Genomic DNA, 4,677 nt, shown 5'->3' with positions numbered 1-4,677 from the left:
CCCATCCAGTTCCAACCTCCTGCCATTGGCAGGGACACCTTCCACTAGATCAGGTTGCTCCAAGCCCCATCCAACCTGACCTTGAACATTTCCAGGGATGTCACCTCCAGCTGTCGGCCTCCCCTATAATAGCTTTTTCCCTGCCCATCTCCTCCAGTGACCAGCACATTCTGGGGAAATTGGTGCTGTTTGCAGGGCCCGGAGAGGGACAGGCTGGACTTGGGAATGGGGACAGAGAGGAGTCACCCCAGAGCCCACCCCAGCACTGCTGGAGGAGACCAGGGATGGGTGACCAAGCTCACAGCCTTGGTGACACATCAAAAAGCTCATTTCCTCCAGGCTCCTGCCCAATGATGCCAGAGAGCCCTCACTGCAGCCGCTGACCTTTAAACAAGATGGTTGGAGAGATGGAGGTAGCAAAAATCCCTGAAAGATTATTTGTTTCTCACAAACTATATTTAGACACCATCAGCAAAACCCAAAAGTGCTGAGTTTGGCTGAATAAATCTGGGAGCTTTGTGTTTTTTTCCCCCTCGAGGAGAACAGGATTAGCCAGCAAACGGGGAATCGTGTTTTTGTTTGACATACCTGAGGGTTTCCACTCCAAGTTGCTGTTTTGAGCTCCTGGTGCCGTGATGATGATGATGGACCTGACAAGGCACTGCCCCATCTTGTGAAGCTGTTTTTTGGAAAAGAAAAGGAGCAGCTGACTCACCCACCATGGTGCTGCTTGCTTTCTTTGTTAAACTTTGGGTTTTTGAATATTTTCAGAGATCTTGGTGTATAAGGATGTTTTTGAGATAGAAGTAGGTCACGCTGGTGCCGCTCAAGTAAAAAGTCCTTCCCTGGTGGGATGCACCCCTCCAGCTCCCTGCCTGCATCCACCAGTGCTGCCCCAAGGGATGGGTGCCCTGGGGAGGTGGGAGAGTTGACATGCTCCTGACTGGTCTGAGTGGGCAATGGCAAGAGATCACCTTGCTTGTCTGGAACACACTTGGGGTTGCACTTGGGTCATCTGGGGTGTAATTCTTTGCTGGTTTGGATTCCCTGTGCCTAAATCCCATCTCCCCCAGGGAGACTGGGATCAGGTCTGAACTCCCCAGTGGAGTGTTTGGGGGGGCCAGGCAGGTGAGGGGTTTTCTGATCCCTGAGGGGTGTCAGAGCCCATCTGACCAGCTGGTGACAATGAAGAGCAAAGTGACCCATCAGGAACCTCCCATTTGGACATGAACCCAAACCATGTGGGTGATGGAAGGCAGAGGGAGAGAAGGGCTCTTGGGCCCATCTCCAGCAGAGCAGAAAATTCTTTGCCCTAAACTTGTCAAAATTCTGTGTCCCTTGAGCTGGCGCTGCCAGGACATCAGGCTCTGTTCTTTGAGAAATGAGGCTCTGGGAAATTCAGGTCCTTGAGCCGCAGCTCATTCACAGCAGTTCCTCTCCAGAGAGGGCCCAGGGAAAGTGGGGATGGAATTGTTGCACTGTGGCAGCTCTCTGGTGAACAGCTTTGACATGTCTGAGGAACTTCCTCCTTTCTCCTCTGGCCAGGTGAGAGGTGAGGATCTCCTAGTGTTCTCCACATGGAGAGGAGGAGAAGAGGTAGTAACGCAAGAAGGAACCAGCTTAGGGAGGAGGATGCTGGTGCCAGATGGTTTGTCCAGAGCAAGGAGTGGCCCAGCCTTGGGTAGGAACCATTAGGATGATGCTTGAACATGGGCTGCTTCCATGGAATCAGAGAATAGTTTGGATTGGAAGGGACCTTAAAGATCCTCTTGTTCCAACTTCCTGCCATAGACTGGGATGCCACCCACTAGAAGGTGTTTGGGGCCTGGAAAGAAAGGGAGAAATGCAATATGGGGCTTCCCATCACTGATAACTCTGTCCAGTAACTGGCAAGAAGAGAAATACTCACCTGGAGGTATCAAAGACAGGAGAGCATGAGCTGGGGCTGCTCCCACCTTCTCCCTGCACTTGGGCTGAGCTGTGGTGGGGGAGCTGACACCAACCCAACCCAAGAGCCCTGGAAAAGCCAGGATTCTTCCTCCTGGTCCGTGCAGCTGGAGAACTACAGCACCAATGGCACTGCCAGCAGGCAAGGTCTGGAGAAAGCCCTCCATGGCTGTGGGACACCCAGGGGAGGTGGCAGGTGACAGAGCCTTGGGGTTGCACTGTAGCCATGTGGTTGGTCTTGGCAACCATGTGGGAAGCTTGGTCAAGTCAATGGTGTGATAAAGCCATTTCCAGCAGGTTCCAAGAGCCCTCCCTGCTCCTGCAGCGTACAGTGGGCTGTGGCTCAGCTCTGTAAGGAAGTTCCTTCTTCCCAGGGGATGCTTTGACTGTGTCCAGCCTGTGAGCCCACAAAAGCCTGAACCTTTGCAGAGGTTCTTGGCCTATGGCACCATTCAGTGTGCCACAGCAATTCATCAGGGGGCAGCAGGGCTTGAGGGGGCTCCCACTCTTCCCAAATTGCTTGGGAGAAGGTTTTTCCTCCAGTCAAGTAGCGGGGCTGGTGGCCACAGTCCCTGACCGGGTGGTTGCCTCCTGGATTTTGCTGCTCCTTGGAAAGGCATGAGGGACCAGGGAGCATGGACATCCCAGGACACAGCTGCTATGGGGCATCCCCTGCCCCCTCCTAGGGTGCCCCCAGTCCTGGTGCTGTGGGGCTGAGCCCCAGCCCACGTCCTTTCTGGCTCCAGCCTGCCCCGTGCTTCTCCCTTCTCCTCTGGATCGTATTTATTTATTTATACGGTGAATGTAATAAAACTCCAGCAGGAAACGGAGGCGATTCCCTGCCATTCCCCACAAGCCAGCCCTGGGCCGGGCGAACAAGGAGGCGCATTGTGCAGCATGGAGCCTCCTGCCAGCACCAAGCCTGTGGCTGAGGCTGAAGAAAGGGCTGAGTGTGTGTGTGAGCACCGGGACCTGGTGCCGGCACCCACCCCAGGATGGGGCATCCTGGGGAAGAAACCTCACTTCAGGGGTCAAGTGGGGCTGGGGGTGAAAGGGCTCCTGTGCTGGCTTGGGATGTTGTCTGGGAGCACCTCGGAGCCTGCTTCCAGCGCACAGAACCTCCTCGGCCCATCCTTGGGCTGCCAGGAAACAGAGGTGGGCACTGAAGATCAGCTGGGGGGGAACACAGTGGCCCCATGACCTGGCATGGGGCTGTATGAGCAGCTCTTCCCAGGGCTGAGCCAGCTGGGAGGGAACTCCAGCCCTTCACCTGCCTCTCTCAGGCAGCTGCTCCAATCTGCAGCTGCTGCCATTAGTAGGGTTCAGAGTGAATGGCTGTTGCCAGGGCTCACCTGGCTCTTGTCCCCCAGAAGGGGTCTGCAGGGGTGAGCGAGGTGGCTGAGGGTGGGATGTGGCTCAGTCCCGGATCCCCTTTGATGGGAGAGGTCCCCACTGCTGGTGTCAAGTGTCTCAGTGCCACCAGAGGCTGAAAGCAGCCCCTTGTGCTACCACCACACTCACCAGCTGAAATACTGGGGATGAGGTGGGGACATTGTCCTTTCTCATTCCTCATTCTCCCAACAAGGGCTCCACTGGGACACATCATTGTCCTCCTGCCCCATCCCCTGACTCCCACAGCTGCATGTGGTCCCCATCCCTGTGCCGGTCCCTCAGGCTTCCAGGGATCCTGGGGTTAGGGTCATGCCCTGACCTGTGTGTCTCCTCCCTGCTTCATGTCACTGCTGTGTGAATGGGGACGCCACGGCCCAGGGATCCTGTGGCCAGGGCTGGGGAGGGGGGCTGGCTGGCAGCAGGACCCACAGCTCCCCAGCTGCAGGGTGATGGGGTGACAAGGCTGCAGTGAGCATCCCTGGCAATGTCACACATGTCAGCCTGTGTCCCTGAGTCCTGGCCACAGCAGGGTGGCCCATGGGCTGGGTTGTAACCACGAACACCTGCACGGAACCAGAGGCCAGGAGGTGACTGGGGCACTGCCTGGAGACACTGCCAAGGGACACTGTTTGTGCTCCACCTGCTTGTTTGGGGACCAGATCCCAAAATCCCCATCTTCCCCCACTACTGCACCTGCCCATGGCACAGAACCTGCCCAGGGGCACAGAGATCAGCTGCCCTGTGGACAGCACAGTCTGTTGCACACGTGTGTGCATTGGCATCACACAGGATTGTGCCCAGGGGTAGGAGGAGCTCGGGCTTGAGGATCACTCCTGGTGGTGCTCCTGGTGTCCCCAAGGAGACGGTGGCCAGGGCAGGGGTAATCTGCCTCTGTGGCAGGGTGGGTGCCAGCCCACAGCCCCATGGATTGCTCCCAGGATGGACCCCTCCACCTGCTCAGCAGCCCATCTGGCCTGGCACTGGCATCCCTTTGAAACTGAAGCCACTGGCCTTTTGCACAGCTATTCCTGTGAAATTCTTCAGGAAGGGAAAAATTATCCCTCCCAGATCCCTGCAGGACTGTGCTATCTCCCACCTCCGAGCTGGCAGGGAGGGCACAGGGTGCCTGGAGCCCTGGCTTACCCTGGACATGGCCTGTCCTTGCAAGGTGGATTCTTCTCCCTACCCCAGCCCCTGCCTCTCTCTACGAGCCAGGCACTGGTGGGAACTGGAACCACTGGGGAGCTGGGACTCGACAGGGCAGAGGCAAGGGCAGTGCTGGCATGGAGCCCCTCACCTCCCTGCAACAAGTCCTGCTGCTCTGGCCAAGGCTGGGGA

The sequence above is a fragment of the Corvus brachyrhynchos genome, unplaced genomic scaffold (assembly GCF_000691975.1).
Source record: "Corvus brachyrhynchos isolate BGI_N302 unplaced genomic scaffold, ASM69197v1 scaffold137, whole genome shotgun sequence".
NCBI lineage: Eukaryota > Metazoa > Chordata > Aves > Passeriformes > Corvidae > Corvus > Corvus brachyrhynchos.
Note: the sequence above shows the minus strand (reverse complement) of the source record.